The sequence below is a fragment of the Ornithorhynchus anatinus genome, chromosome 4, assembly GCF_004115215.2.
Source record: "Ornithorhynchus anatinus isolate Pmale09 chromosome 4, mOrnAna1.pri.v4, whole genome shotgun sequence".
NCBI classification, from domain to species: Eukaryota; Metazoa; Chordata; class Mammalia; order Monotremata; family Ornithorhynchidae; genus Ornithorhynchus; species Ornithorhynchus anatinus.
In genome coordinates this window covers 49,863,346-49,880,027 of record NC_041731.1, presented here as the reverse complement: position 1 = coordinate 49,880,027, position 16,682 = coordinate 49,863,346, and the positions used below count along the sequence as shown (strand labels likewise).

At 41.1% G+C, this 16,682-nt stretch overlaps 1 long non-coding RNA gene across 1 annotated transcript in view; it reads left to right on the top strand.

Annotated features, from left to right (window-relative positions):
* The first annotated feature begins 8,328 nt into the window (after positions 1 to 8,328).
* The window catches only part of LOC114811115, an 89,782-nt gene continuing 81,428 nt past the window's right edge, over positions 8,329 to 16,682 (top strand). Inside the window, exon 1 of the long non-coding RNA XR_003758818.2 lies at positions 8,329 to 8,431. This is a non-coding gene — a long non-coding RNA (uncharacterized LOC114811115). The remainder of the gene's footprint in view (positions 8,432 to 16,682) is intronic.

Sequence of the window (16,682 nt, the reverse complement as noted above, 5' to 3'; positions counted from 1 at the left end):
TCAGTCAATCACATTTATTAAGTGCTTACTGTATTCAGAGCACTGTACTAAGTGAATATTCCCTGCCCACAATGAGCTTACAGTCAAGAGGCAGAAACAGGAAAGAGGCAACATGTAGGTTGGGGGCAGAACATGAGCAAGAGCCAGGATGTGGGCAAAACTGGTGTTAGAGATATTTCAAAAAAAAGTATGGAAGAGTGCAGTGCAGTAGAGTTGGTAGACGTAATCTCTGCCCTTAAGAATCTTATAGTTTAGTAGAGGAGTTTACTATTTTGACAGGCTCTCCTATCAGAATGCAAGTGTCAAAAAGCTAGATTCATTCCATTTCTTTATTTTGTATTTTCTTAATCATTCATTTAATCATATTTATTGAGCACTTACTTTGTGCAGAGCACTATACTATGCACTAGGGAAAATGTAATATAACAATAAATGGACACATTAATTGCCCACAGTGAGCTTATAATCTAGAGGGGGAGACAGACTTTAATATAAAGAAATAAATGACAGATATGTACATAAGTGCTGTGGGGCTGAGAGGGGGGAGGAATGAAGGGAGCAAGTCAGGACAATGCAGAAGGGAGTGGGAGAAGAGGAAAGGAGGATTTAGTCAGGGAAGGCCTCTTGGAGAAGATGTGCCTTCACCAGGGCGAGTGGGAGACAGAGAGAGAGATAGAGAAGGAGAGAGACATGGGCCTGACAGATGAGTTGGGCGGTGGGAGAATAAGGATGGAAAATCCACCAGAAACCACCAGGCCAGCTGGCTGGAGCCACTGGGTTAAATCTTCCAGGCAGAATAGACCCAGTAATTGGCTATGACCAGTTACCATATTATCGAGAAATCTGCATGACCCCAGAGATTCCACTAAACCATTCTGCTGGGCACCCTGCCTTATCTTTGCCTGGTGGGTCTCTGTTAAGAAAAAGCTCCAGCTAGTGCTGGAGATAGTTTGATAATGGAGTCACCTGGCAGGAACAGCACCTCTGCTCTAAGACATGAAGACTGAGAACCTGCAGAGGAATTGATTACAGTATTAATGTTTTGAGCAGTGTTATTCACATTCTTCTCTTCTCTGTCCATCATGTACCTGCACAATCATGAAGGACAGTGACTGAGTAGGTGGACAAAATTGCAGCTCAAGGCAAGTATAAGTGAGGTTCTCTTCCCAGTCTGCCAGCTACAAGCAGAACTGAAACTGGAATCCCAATTCCCAGAGCTATATTTTTTAACAACATGGCTTGGGAATAGTACATAGTTGATATGAAAAGGAAGGCATCATACAGAGTTTGGTTACCAAGTTGCCACTGTCCCTGTTTCTTGGAGCCCTGACACTTCCACTGTCTAGGTTTTGCCAAGTGCTTAGTACAGTGCTTGATACACAGTAAGCTTTCAGTGACTATCGTTGCTTGATCAGCTTGGTACATGCAAAGTGAAACTAGATTTCTTCATAACAGAAAATCGATAGGCTTACAGGTGGGGGAAGGTTTTGGAGATGGTAAATACTCCAATCAGTGATTAGTCCCAGGGCAGCCAATTCCTATTCATTCATTCATTTATTCATTCATTCAATCAATCATATTTATTGAGTGCTTACTGTGTGCATAGCACTGTAATAAGCACTACTTGTGAACTCAAAGAAGCAGTGTTGCCTTGTGGAAAGAGCATGGGCCTGGGAGTCAGAAGGACCTGGGTTTTAATACTGGATCTGCTACTTGTCTGCTGTACGTGACCTTGAGCAAGTTGCTTAACTTCTCTGTGCCTCAGTTATCTCATCTGTAATTTGTGCATTAAGAGCCCCACGTGGGACAGGGACGATGTCCAACCTCATTCGATTGTATCTTTTCCGGCAGTTAGTATAGTGCCTGACATATAGTAAGTGCTTAACAAGTACCATTAAAAAATTCAAAACAAAAATAAAGTAAACAAAAAAAACCCTATGGGATACTGAGGAAGTGAACTGGATTTCAAAGATGCCATCATAATCCCTACTTCTAAGAAAAAAGGGAAACTACAAACTTGTATTGCATGTTCCTAAATGCTTAGCACAGTGCTCTGCACCCAATAAGTACTCGGTGAATAACACTGATTTATTGATTGACTCATCTCACTGCTGAGAATTCCCATCCTGATCTTGCCCATCTCCTTATCTCCAAGATTGATGGAGATCTCATTCATCTTAAAACTCTTCAGGGAAAGAAATTCATACCTCTGTTTTCCAAGTCCCCGAAAAGGACATTTTTCGAGAAATCTGACCTTGATTCCCCAGCTTAAGTCCAGTGGCTTGTGTGACTGGCCATCATTCATTGCAAGGTATTTGAAGGGAGTAGGTCAGAGTTCAGTCATCTCTTTTCTTAAGTCTTCTCTTTTCTCGGCTGAGTAAACTCAAATTTGTTAACATTTCTTTATGGGGAATACCATATATTATAGCGATCTCAGCCATGCGAATAATGCACCATTGATTAAATATTTGTGAAAACAAGTGACTATGAAACTCTACGGCACATGTTTTGGTTACAAAAATGTACCTACTTCTTTGGGATGTCTTTGTCCAAGCTCTGCCTTATTCTGTTTGCTCATTGAGCTATTTTTCCATTATTTTTGTTTTGGTTCTTATTTTGTAATGCTCCTACTCCTTGTAATTTGTCTGTAGTTTATTTCTCTTTTCTAAATGTATACCCTCCCTCAACAAGATCATCTTGTGATACAACACTGAATGAGTTCATTTATTGGCAACTGGTGAAGAAGAACCAGACATATAAACTCAGAGTTTCACCAGGTCTTTCCAACCATTGGTGAGAAACCCCGTGCTCTGTGCGTGTCTGGAAGGACAACAGCAGAGATCCACACCCCTGAACTTAGAACAGTGAGAAGCAGCATGGCCTGGTAGAAGGAGCACGGGGTGGAGAGTCAGAGGATCTGGGTTCTAATCCAAGCTCCACCAAGTGTCTGTAGTGTGATTTTGGACAAGTCACTTCACTTCTCTGGGTCTCATTGTCTCATCTGTAAGATGAGGACTAAGACTGTGAGCCCCATGTGGGACAAGGACTGTGTCTAAACTAATTAGCTTGTATCTAACCCAGCAGTTAGTGCAATGCCTAGCAAAACAAAATCCATTAAAAAATAGAAAAATAAAAAACCTCTCCCCTCAAAACAAACTCCACCATAAAGCAAGTACTCAATATGTATCAAAACCACTTCCCTAAAATTACTTTACGATTGTCATTTTTGACTTGATAATCTTCCAGAAGGTGTGATATCAAAGTAGTCTTAGTAATGCCAGTGACCTTTATTGATTGTTTCCAATCTGCTATGTGCTCTACCTAACCTGGAGTAATTAGCAGGTACAGTGATAAGATCCAATCCCCACAGTGCGTTCTCAATCTAAATGGCTGAGAAATATTTACATAGAACAATAATAGTGAAATATAAAATTATAGAATTAATAATGCATGCTAACAATGTTGAGCAATGTAGCTAAATACAGTTCTTACATGGAAGAATCCACAAGCTCCCCACTGCTCCAGACAGTCTTTGATTATAAGCCTCTGCAACCTCTCCAGTTCCTGAAACAGATCTGTAAATTCCTTCAGGGCAGTGGGCTTCTTCTGGGGGATTCTGAAGATGGAGCCAGCAAGGCCTGATTGGAATCAAATAGCCGCAGGGACCCCAGTCTAAACATGGACTCGATACTATGTGGATCTCTGCTGCTGTCCTTCCAGACCCACACAGAGCATGGGGCTTCTTACCGATGGTTGGAAAGAGCCGGTGAAACTCTGAGCTTACACGCCTGGTCCTTCTTCACCAGTTGGCAAAAGCAGCAGCATTGCCGTCTCACTCGATAGACTGTTACGAAGGCTGTGGTAGCAATTTTGTTGGTTTGGTTAGGTACTGAGCCATGAGGAGCTGTAAACTCTGTTCCTCTTGCCACAACGCCCTACTGTTCTATTTGTGCCCGAGTCCCTCATAATTTTGTTTTTGAGTAGTTTTTGTTTCATCTTTCTTTATAATCATAATAATGATAATGAATGTGGTACCTGTTAAGCACTTACTGTGTGCCAAGCACTGTTCTAAGCTCTCAGGTAGATACAACTAAATCAGGTTAGACACAGTCCCTGTCTCAAATGGGGCTCTCCTATTAATCCCCCTTTTACAGATGAGGTAACTAAGGCCCAGAGAAATTAAATGGTCTTGCCCAAGGGCACGCAACAGAGCTGGGATTAGAACCCAAGTTCTTCTGATTCCCAGGCCTGTGCTCTATCCACCAAGCCATGCTGTTTCTCTTTATTTACCTCCACCTTCTTCTCCATACTGTGATTATTAGCTTTAAAGTTCTTTGAGCATCGAGGACCATGTTTAATTCTCATCCAAATACTTTTTCTACTGCTTGGCACCGAGTTCAGCCTAGTGTCCTTAACAAAAATTATTACTATACTACTAACAGCTATGAAGATTCAAGCTTAGATTTTTAAATTGGGTTTATGAAACGAACTGCAGAATCAGATGAGGAGAAACAGATAGGTTATATAGGAAAACAAGTGAACTCAGCAAGGTAAACTTTTAAACATTTAATGATTGTATCTAGGAAGTGAACAGTAATATTTTATTTTTATTTCATTTAAATGTACACTCTGTAATTTCTGCATTTTGATGAATTGGGATTTTTCTTAAAGATGTAATTTCATTTCATTTTTATGATGGAATAGTATTAATAACTCATCGTGGGCAGGGATCATGTCTTCCAACTATGTGCTAGTGTACCCTCCCAAGCATTGAGTACAATGCTCTGCACAAGGTAAGTGTTTAATAAATACCACTGATGATGATGATAGAAAATAATAATAGTGGTATTTTGTGACTGCTTAGTATATGCTTAATTGTGCTAATAACTGGGTTAGATACAGTACAATCAGATCAGATCTAATCTCCACTCCTCAAGGAGGCTCACAGACTAAGAGGAAATGGTCTTGAATCTCCATTTTACAGATGAGGAAACAGAAGCACAGGGAAATTCTGTTTTTGTTTTGTTTTGTTTTAATGGTATTTGTTAAGAACTTAATGTGTGTCAAGCACTGTTCTATGAGCTGGGGTAGATACAAATTAATCAGGTCAGACAAAGTCCCTTCCCCATAGAGGGCTCACATTCTAATTTGGGAGGGAGAACAGGTATTGAGTCCCCATTTGGCAGTTAACAAAAACTGAGGCAGATGCAAGTTAAATGACTTGCCCAAGATCACACAGAAGGCAAGTGGCAGAGCTGGGATTAGAACCCAGGTTCTCTGGCTCCCAGGCCTGTGGTTTATCTACTGGGCCACACAGCTACCCTGCTAAGCTAAACCATTTTCCTAAAATGACTTGCCCAAAATACACAGCAGGCAAGTGGCAGAACCGGGATTAGAAATGAGGTGTCATGAATCTCAGTCCTGTGCTCTTTCCACTAGGTCACGTTGCTTCTCAGATTATGATAGAGCTGTTCCCTGAAGTGGTGCACTTTTTGAATCAATCTTTAGTAGAAGGATTTTTGTGTTGGACATAACTTCTTAAGTTCTGTTCCTGACTTTCTGGTTGTTACTAACCTAAGTGTTGACATGTATCACCGAGAAATATAAGGAGAAAAAAATCAGGTGGATTTGGTCGCTCCAAAGCCTATTCAGTTTCTATTGTTTTCTTTTATTTTGATTTTTGATTAAGCTTAAAATATGATTCAAATTTCATCGCATGCTAGTGGTAACAGTGAGTAGTTTTTTTTTTCATTTCAGACTCCATTTTGCCTTGGAGCATGCAGCATATTTTAATTCAGAATCATCGTGGCAATTGAAACTAAAAACAACAAAATAAATCACAGCTCTGTTTAGGCAAAGCACTTCCAGACTTATAGGAAGCAAGGCAGACACTGTGCACATTTGGTTTTTAAATCATGCTTTAATGGCAGGGAGATACGAAGAGTTTTAGATTCTAAAGATTTGGGTTGAGGATTCTGTAGAAGATAAGGATAAAGCTAATTAAAATTCCTATGACTGGTTCATTGTGATTACATAGAGAAACAATGATCCAGGAAGTCCACACACTTCAACACGTTTAGGGCCATTTAGTGCAAACCAGTGCCTGTGGAGCCAAACTTGAACAACATCTCCTCTCTTTCTCCTTCTATCACTGTATTGCTCCAACAGAACCCCCCACCCCTGCCTCAGAAGACTGTAATTTATTATTAATGTCTATCTCCCCATCCAGACTGTAAGCTCACTGTGGGCAGGGAATGTGTTTGTTTATCATTCTATTGTACTCTCCCAAGTGGTAGTGGACAGAATAATTGACAGTTACCTGTGAATAAGTAATTAAATGATAATTAAATAATTAATAATTAAATGACAAAGTGGATATATCAATAGAGAAGCAGCATGGCTTAGTGGAAAGACCAAGGGCTTGGGAGTCAGAGGTCATAGATTCTAATCTTGGCTCCACCACCTGTCAGCTGTGTGACTGTGGACAAGTCAAGTAACTTCTGTGTGCCTCAGTTCCCTCATCTGTAAAATGGGGATTAAGACTGTGATCCCCACGTGGGGCAACCTGTTTACCTTCTATCTTCCCCAGCACTTAGAACAGTGCTTGGCACATAGTAAATGCTCAAATACTATCATTACTAGTATTATTATTATCAATCAATTACTGGAGAGGATGACTTTTAGAAGGAAATTGAAAGATCTCTCTGCCTCCTATACAGACTATGAGACCCATGTGGAATCTGATTATCTTGGACCAATCCAGTGCTCAGTGCAGTTCTTGGCACATAGTAAGTAGTTAACAGATACTATTTTTTTTCTTCTTCTTCTTCTTATTAGAAGCATAATATGTCAAAGATTTGGCAAAGGACAGACGAGTATAGTGAAATACATGATAAGGTGCCAAGGACACTCCAAGATCATGATCCATTCAGGAGAGTGGTTTATACCCCCAAAATGAAAAGAGGCAAGGAGGCCAGTGAGGAGGCTGATTCAGTAGTCTGCATCCAACAAGATCTTGTACAAGGGTGGAACCCCTTTGTGGGGAGAGAAAGGGGCAGATCTGAGAAATTCTGTGAAAAAGGAAATGGCAAGATTTAGCTTGCAATTGCTTGAACTGAGAGCTGAAATGCAGAGGTGGATCAACAGTGAAAATGCAGAACATTAGCTAGTGTCTGGTAATGGAAGAGAGTGGATAGGTAAGAGAAAGCCAGTTAATGGAGAATACTAAGTCACTGGTCTGTGCTTCCATTTCATAGGAGGAGCAATGGAGCCATCGGAGATTTTTGAGGAGAGAACTGGTGGACTCCCATTCAGTTTTTAGAAAAATTCATCCAGTCGTATTTATTGAGCTCTTACTGCGTGCAGAGCATTGTACTAAGTTCTTGGGAGAGTAAAATGCAACAACAAACAGACACATTCCTTGCCCACATTGAGTTTAGGTGATTTGAAGAGTGGCCTGTGAGATACACTGAAGATGGGAGAGGCTGGAAGCAGAGAGATCAGTGATGAGGTGTCTAAAGGTAATCTAGCCTGCTGGTGATGAAAACTTGAATGAGGAAGCTGGTTGTAAAGTTTGCGAGGAAGGGACAGTGGAGGGAGGAAGACAGCAATTAGAACAGTGCTTGGCATATAGTAAGAGCTTAACAAATACCATAATTATTATTTTTAAAAGCCTCCTTGCCCATTTCCTATGGGAGAGATTGGGGATCCATATTCTGCTCTAGGTCAGCTTGGCACCAAGAGGTCTGAACCACCAGAGTCTTCTCTGGACTGAAAGGATACCTAAGCCATTTGGTACTGACTCAAGGCTTGGGTCATCATAGTGCAAATGGGGCTCTGAAATTGTAAACATTAGGTCACCAATCCTATTCATTCATTCATTCCATTGTATTTTTTGAGCCCTTAATGTGAACAAACACTATATTTAGCTCTTGGGAAAGTATAATAAAATAACAAACAGACCATTCCCTGCTCACAATGAGCTTGCAATCTGGAAGGGGAAACAGATGTTAATATAAATAAATAAATTACATTAAATTACATTGCTAGTTTATAACTCTCAACTAGAAAGATCATCACTAGTGAGGAATTTCAATCCCCTAATTTCCAGTTACACTACGTATGCATCAGCATATTGTCCAGTAAGGCCCTCGTTATGTTGCTGTTCTCTACCTCTGGTTATATTCTTTCAGTTTTTTCATTTATTCCCAAATATATCCTTTTGAGAAAACAAACAACATCTCTTTTCTATGCTATCCTTCTGCTGTTATTTGAACGCACTGAAATCATGTCACTGTCTTGTCCTTGTCTGTCTTAATATAGTTATCCCGGCTCCAGAGAACTGTTCTCCTGCTTCTTCAGCTTGACGTGTATATGACCGGGGCTGCTATTCATTTGGTGCATGGAGAGGTCAACAACAGTATAGATGGTGGTGAGTCATCAATATGACACTCTTTACCCACGGACTGAAAGGAAGTGCTCAAGACAGCAATTCCATCATCTGAAGGAGCCTATATAGTCTGAGATCAAAAGTCTCAAAAAGAAGCATGGACATTTTTAATGGGGTTAGGGCCTTATTACTTTAAAAGTGTTTTGCCGGACGGCAGCTTTTACAAACACCTTATTGTCATTTTTCATTTGTGATGAATAGCATCCTCTTTCAGCAGAGTAGAAGTTTTTTGTAAGGACTTTGGAAAGACATTCAATTTGACTGTTAGAGTAGACTTCTTCCCTGAAGAATATCATTTGTTTTAATTCCCTAACAGGGTTTGGGTATTTTTTTTTTCCCAGTGAAAAAGTGTCCTGGAACTGTCAGCTTATAAAGAAGCTGACTATGAAACTGGAGAAGAAAGCATAATCTCCTCTTTGATGTTGGTCTGGGAATCCAGAGTTGTGAAGCTCTGAATAGCACCATAACTGAAGTTTTAATATATCCTCTGGCTTTTGGTTCCCTTTCCATAGTCTATCAGGGTGGTATCCTGATACGACCTTTTGCTGTTTAGGGTATCTAATACAGGTGTACATCACCTGAGATGTGTTTGAATTACAGTTGTCCTTAGGAACCCATTTCTGATCATCTTCAATCAAACTGAAGGGTATTTTTGTTTTTATGCCATGCTCATGAACGATGTCCTCTGATTGGTTCCTGCAGACAGGATCTGATTGACTGGAAGAGTACCAGTCTTCACTTGGACTGAAATCATAGAGAAGCAGTGTGGCTCTCAGCTGTGTGACTGTGGGCAAGTTCCTTTACTTCTCCATGCCTCAGTTTCCTCATCTGTAAAATGGGGATTAAGACTGCAAGCCTCACGTGGGACAACCTGATTACCCCTGTATCTACACCAGTGCTTAGAACAGTGCTCGGCACATAGTAAGTGCTTAACAAATACCAACATTATTAAAGAGCCCGGGCTTGGGAGTCAGCGGTCATGGGTTCGAATCCCAACTCTGCCCCTTGTCAGCTGTGTGACTGTGGGCAAGTCACTTCACTTCTCTGTGCCTCAGTTCCCTCACCTGTAAAATGGGGATGAAGACTGTAAGCCTCCCGTGGGACAACCTCATTCCCCTGTATCTACCCCAGTGCTTAGAACAGTGCTCTGCATGTAGTAAGCACTTAACAAATACCAACATTATTATTATAGTGGAACACAGAGACTGAGAGAGAGACAGAGAGGATGGTTCTGAAAAATCAAAGTCAATATCTTTTCCCGCCCCCTACCCTGTTGCCCCACCACACTCTGTTGCACCACCAAACTCATCTCCCATCTCCCACATTCATGTCTGGGGTGTCATAATGGCACTGCCACTCCCTCTCTACAGTAAACTCGTTGTGGGCAGGGAATGTCTCTATGTTATTATATTGTACTCTCCCAAGCGCTCAGTATAGTGCCCTCCACAGAGTAAGTACTCAAGAAATATGATTAATTGACTGACTTCTGGGAGTCAGAGATAAGGCAGAGGGAGACTCCCAGGGGATCGTGTCACCACCACTGCCCTCTGAGAGCCGTCAGGGGGTGATCCAGAGGAGGTTGAGGGGGGGTCCGGGAGAGGGGTGTCAGTGGAATGGGACAAAGAGGTTTCAGTAGAAGTGAGGTTCACCAAATATCTCACCTCCTTCTTCCCTGGATCTAATCCCTTTTTGTCTCCCAGTGATAAGCTGATAAACTATATCAGTTAAAACCACTTAAACAATGGAGAGGTGGCAATGTATTGTGAGAGTTTATTCAGTCATATTGGAGGACTTAGCCAAATACAATGGTCATAGTTCATAATGGTGGTAAGCCTTTGAGGAACCAAGGCCTAGGCAGCACAGACTCTGTTCATCACCTTCCCTTTTACAGAAGAACGGGAACCCACCTCCTTGGATCCCTGTGCAGGTAAAAAAAACCCAAATGCAACAAATGCTAGTGTAATAATAAATACCCCCATAAAAAACTGCCCCCCCCAATCAGTTTCTAAAATAATATTCCCTTTAACCCTGGGAATTCACATTCTACAACTTTAATTTTAGATGCAAAGAGCTAACATCCTTCTAATCCTGGCTCTGCTACTTGTCTACAATGTGACCTTGGGCAAGTCACTTCACTTCTCTGTGTGTCAGTTTCCTCAACTCTGAAATGGGGATTCAAAATTTTTTCTCCCACTTAGACTAGGAGCCCCATAAAATAATAATAATAATAATTTTTATGGTATTAGTTAAGGGCTTACTATATGCCAAGCACTGTTCTACATGCTAAGGTAGATACAAGGTAATGGGGTTGGAGACAGTCCCTGTCCCAAAGGAGGCTCACATTCTTAATTCCCACTTTACAGATAAAGTAACTGAGTACAGAGATGTGAGGTGACTTGCCTAAGGTCACACAGCAGACAAGTGGCAGAGGTGGATTTAGAATGCACAACCCTTGACTTCCAAGCCCATGTTCTTGCCACTAGGCCATGCTGCTTCCCTTATGAGACAGGGAGACCATGTCTGACCTGATTATATATTATCTACTCCAGTGCTTAGTACTATGTTTAGCACATAGTAAGTGTTGAACAAATATTATTATTAGTAGTAGTAGTAGTAGTATTATCATCCCTGTCCTTTTCTTTTATGTTATTTTGTGATCTCACTGTTTTTCTTTACATATCTGTCTCTAGCCCTCTCTTTCCTGGTCAGAAGCCATGTCTAATGTACTAATTCTCACCCATGTGTTTTTTTCAGTGCTTTGTATAGTGCTTTTGTTTGTTTTATGGTACTTGTTAAGCACTTACTATGTGTCAAACACTTTTAATAATAATAATAATAATAATAATGTTGGTATTTGTTAAGTGCTTACTATGTGCCGAGCACTGTTCTAAGCGCTGGGGTAGACATAGGGGAATCAGGTTGTCCCACGTGGGGCTCACAGTCTTCATCCCCATTTTACAGATGAGGTAACTGAGGCACCGAGAAGTTAAGTGACTTGCCCAAAGTCACACAGCTGACAAGTGGCAGAGCCGGGGTTCGAACCCATGACCTCTGACTCCAAAGCCCGTGCTCTTTCCAGTGAGCCACGCTGCTATATGTCAGTTAGGTCAGACACAGTCCTTGTCCACATGGTGCTCACAGTCTTAGGTGGGAGGGAGAACAGGTATCAAATCCCCATTTTACACTTGAGGAAACTGAGGCCCAGAGAAGTTAAGTGACTTGCCCAAGGTGTCACATAGCTAGCACTTGGCAGAGCAATTAGAAAAGTTGTGATTAGAACCCAGGTCCTCTGACGCACAGGCCCGTGCTTTTTCCACTAGACCATGCTGCTTCCTGTTGTGCTTTGTTCTCAGTAGGTGATTAATACATGCTATTATTACTACTGCTATTACATCATGCTTCCCACCACCTCTTTTACAGTTTGGTGACAGCTGGGGTCTGTTCAGTGCTGAGCAAGGCATGAATGAAGTCTAAACCTAGCCTCCAATGGCACCCAAGCACCACCTTTGTCTGTGTTGCTGTTGGACATACTAGCAATACTGGATAGGGAAGAGGCTTGGACCAGTAGTCTCCCTGGTGCTCCCCAATGCCCCCTTAATAATGCTAATAATAATTGTGGTATTTGTTAAGTGCTTACTGTGTGTCAAGCTCTGCTAAGCACAGGGGTAGATACCAGTATATGAGGTTGGACACAGGCTCTGTCCCACATGAGGCTCACAGTCTCAATCCCCAGTCTATAGATGAGGTAATTGAGGCATAGTGAAGTGAAGTCAGTTGCCCAAGGTCACACAGCCGACAGGTGGTAGAGCCGGGATTAGAACCCATGACCTTCTGACTCCCAGGCCTGTGCTCTTTCCACTACACTATGTTGCTTCTCACTGCTTCCCATAGAGCAGGTTTTGTTGAATGCTGGGTTGCTGGCAGAATTCCTCAGAACTCGCCACCACAGGTACTAGCTGGCCTCCAAGTTGTACAGTGGCCCTGGAAGGCTCCATATTACTGGGAAAAATATATAAAAATTATGGGAAACTGATGCTATTCATTCATCAGTCAAGCAATCAATCAATGTATTTATTGTGGAATTTGTTATGGGTTTACTAAATGCCAGGCACTGTACTAAGAGCCAGGATAGATACAAGATAACCGGGTTAGGCACAGTCTCTGTCCCACATGGGGTTCACAGTCTTAATTCTTATTTTACAGAAGAGGAAAGTGAGGCACAGACTTGCCCAAGGTCATTCAGCAGACAAGTAGCGGAGCTGGAATTAGAACTCAGGTCCTCTGACTCACACAACAGAATTAGCAGACATGTTCCCTGCCCAATACGAGTTTACAGTCTAGATAGAAACATCATGGTTTAGTGGAAAGAGCACAGGCCTGGGAGTAAGAGGACATGGGTTCTAATTCCACCTCTGCCACTTACCTGCTTTGTGACGTTGGGCAAGCCACTTAACTTCTCTGTGTTTCACTTACTTCATCTGTAAAATGGGGATTAAGGTTGTGAGCCCCACGTGGGACAACCTGATTACCTTGTATCTACTGCAGCTCATAGAACAGTGCTGGGAATATATAGTAAGGGCTTAACAAATACCATAATTTTTATTATTATTATTAGAATGGTGATAATGGAATCACCTGCTGCAGGGCAGTTTAAATTATGATGCTCAATTCAGTAGAATCTACAATGCACTACATCTGACTACTCTGTATTTGTCTCTTTGTCTCTCTCTTCCCCAAACTCTACTGAGGAGTTGCTATTTTTCTACATCAATGCAGGTCCACTAGCTTGTCTGAGAGAAACCGATAGGCCTTTAAAAATGAGGCAGACTAGGACCCCCAGATTTTGTTTAAACCCCCAGATTTTGTTTACCTGCTGTTCCCCACAGTTACAAGAAAGGGTTCTCTGATGGTTTAACACAAAAAGGCAGGGAAACAGCTTGGCCTAGGGGAAAGAGTATGGGGCTTTGGAGTCAGAAGACCTGGATTTTAATCCTGGCTCTTCCACTTGTCTACTGTAAGACCTTGGGAAAGTCACTTATCTTCTCTGTGCATCAGTTACCTCATCTGTAAAATGGGGATTAAATCAACCAATCAGTCATACATGTTGGGTGCTTACTGTGTGCAGGGCTTGGGAGAGTGCAATATGACAGAGGTGATAGACTTGTTCCCTGCCCACATGGAGCTTACAGTCTAAATCTTCCTCCTTTCAATTTAGACTGAGTTCCATGTGGCACAGGGTCTGTGTCCAATCTGCTTATCTGCTTATCCTCTATCTACCCCAGAGCTTAGTAAAGTGCCTGTACATAGTAAATGCTTAGCAAGTACCATTATAAAACAAAACAAACAAATGAAAGATCTGAAAAACAAACAAAGAGGTAGGTTACTTCAATGGAGGAGACACCAAGGAAGGATACCAGAGACAGAAAGGACAAGCAGAAAGAAAGAAGGAACAAAAACTGAGGGAAGATTGGCTCTTTCTGCTAACGTTGTCTTTCTTTTACATTCACAGTGAATAAACCACAGTCATACCATGGCTCACAATTTCTCTGCCCATAAAACTGGAAAAAAAATACCTATACACTAAAACACATAGTCTTTGATCATAACGGTTAGGCTCTTTAGAGATCAATTTTACTTCAGACCCACAATTCACACCACTTATAGACATCAGGGGAAATATGTGTGAGTGTCTAAATTAGAGCAGAATTGATCCACAGCAAATGAACCAGATTTCCCTAGTGTCTGAGTCAGTGTCTGAGAGTAAGTTGAATATTACATTAATTTCTTCATGCCACTGGTCCCTAGGGGAATGCTAGGCACCTGTGAGGGTTTATTAAATATTGGATGATGATGGTGATTTAATTTATTTTGAAAAATCAATGATACTTACTGAGTGCTTACTGTGTGCAGAGCACTGTACTAAATACTTGGGAGTGTACAATGCAGTTAGTATACAGATCCCTGCCCAGAAGGAGCTTAGAATCTAATTGGGTAGACAAGCTTGTCATGGACAGGGAATGTATCAGTTATGTTGTTATACTGTACTCTCCCAAGTGCTTAGTACAGTGCTCTGCACACAGTTAGTGCTCAATGAATATGGTTGCCTGACCAACTTAACAATATAATCAGTTACATATAGGAGAAGAAACAGAGTAAAAAGATAGGTACTTAAGTGATCTGGGGCAGAGTGGATGGGGCAGTGATTATCAAAGTATAGAAGTGCTATTGTAGGACCACAAGTTCCTATGTGAAGCAGAGGTAGAGAAAATAGGGTGGGGAAAGGAGAGGTTAGTCAGGGAGGAGATAGGATTTTAGTAATGTTTTGGGAATGGGGAGTGTGGTAATCTGTTGGATATGGAGGGAATTCTAGGCAGGATGGAGGATATGAGTAAGGGGTTGATAGTGATAGGAGATTGAGGCACAGTTATCAATCAGTGGTATTTATTGAGCACGCACAGTGTGCAGAGCACTGTACTAAGCACTTAATAGACCACAATTCATAAAAGTAGATATAGACTGGAATAGAATCAGTGGGGTAAGGGTAGATTGGAGACAGGGTCTGGGGTAGATGGGACAAATTTAGAAGAAAAGATGAGAGGAGTCTGGGGTGAGTAAATAGGGTCCCTTCAGAAGTCAGAGAGTCTAGAGGATGGTAAGGGAGAGGAGAAGGATGGTATGAGTTAAGAAAAAATCTGGACAAAAAACTTACCTGTAATACAGCTAGAAGTCATAGCTAATGAGGATATCGGGTCCTTGTCATGTCGTCCCCATCTTGTGTTCCCCATCATTTAGCATTCATCACATGGTACTCATCAATTTTGTTGGTAATAAAAATTGCTTCAAATTTACTGTTTGCAACTACCAAAATTAACTTCATGAGGTGTAACTGTGAATGGAAGAATACAAATACAACATATTTAGATTTTTATTCTAAAATAATGGAAAAACAGAGTCTACATTTATTCTTTCAATAGTTTCAACGTTCATTATCTGATCACATTTGGACAAATGAGTCAATATGCTGAAAACTTGGACAAGCATTTAACCTCTCCAAACCTCAGTTCTCGGACTATTTCTTGGATGGGACAGGACACATCAATCTCTGCATTTATAGTGCACTCTCCACATTCACACCTATATATCTAGGCAGGAGTTATAAAGCTCATTTAATGTCTATCAAGCTATTTGAACTCCTAGGAGAAATCACATTAAGGAAAGGGAGTTATTGTAATTTTCAAATGCCTTCAACTTCTTTTTGCTGCAATGTAAGTTGCACTTTGTAGTTAAGTTTTTATTATGCTAAGAAAGATAAGAAGACAGGAACTTTGGAACTCCTTCAAGTATGTAAAATGAGGGAGGATTAGGGATTTAGCTCCTCTACCATGTTTAGAGATTGTGTTCTTTCAAAATGTCTCATAGCAATGATAATTATGCTAACCTCAGCGTGGTCTAGTTGATAGAGAATGTGCCTGGCAGTCAGAAGGATCTGGGTTCTAGTCCCAGTTGCACTGCTCATCTGCTGTGTGACCTTGGACAAGTCACTTAACTTCTCTCTGCCTCAGTTACTTCATCTGAAAAATGGGAATTAAGACTGTGATTTGGATGGTGCCCAACCTGATTACCTGTATCTATCCAGCACTTAATATAGTGCTTGGCATGTAGACAACACTTGAAAATATCATTAAAAATTATGGCATTTATTAAGCACTTACTATCTGCTTAACACCAGACTAAGTTCCTGTTCCACATGGGCACCATGTTCAATCTTATCCCAATTCACAGATGAAGAAACTATGGCCCAGAGAAGTTGAATGACTTGTATAAGGTCACACCGTGGATCAGTGCTAGAAACTGGAACTTGAACATAATTCACCTGATTCTCTGTTTCATGCTCTGTACCTTAGGCCTTGTTGCTTTTCTTGTCGATATAGAAAGCTCATTTGGGGCAGGGAACATGTCTACCAATTCTGTAGCACTGTACTCTCCAAAGGACATATTGGGAAAGTACTCAATAAATTCATTTGATTGATTGTAGTACTAGTAATGATTTTTATAGATTGCCTACTGGAACACAAGTGGATGAACTACACTGGACTAAGCACTTGGGAAAATAAAAGACAAGCACAAGGAAAGTTCCCTGCTTTTAGGAGTTTGCACTCTAAAAGGGAGAAACAGATGTAGAATCATTTGCCAAAAGTGAAATCATAATTATTTAGGATTTAGAGAAGCAGTG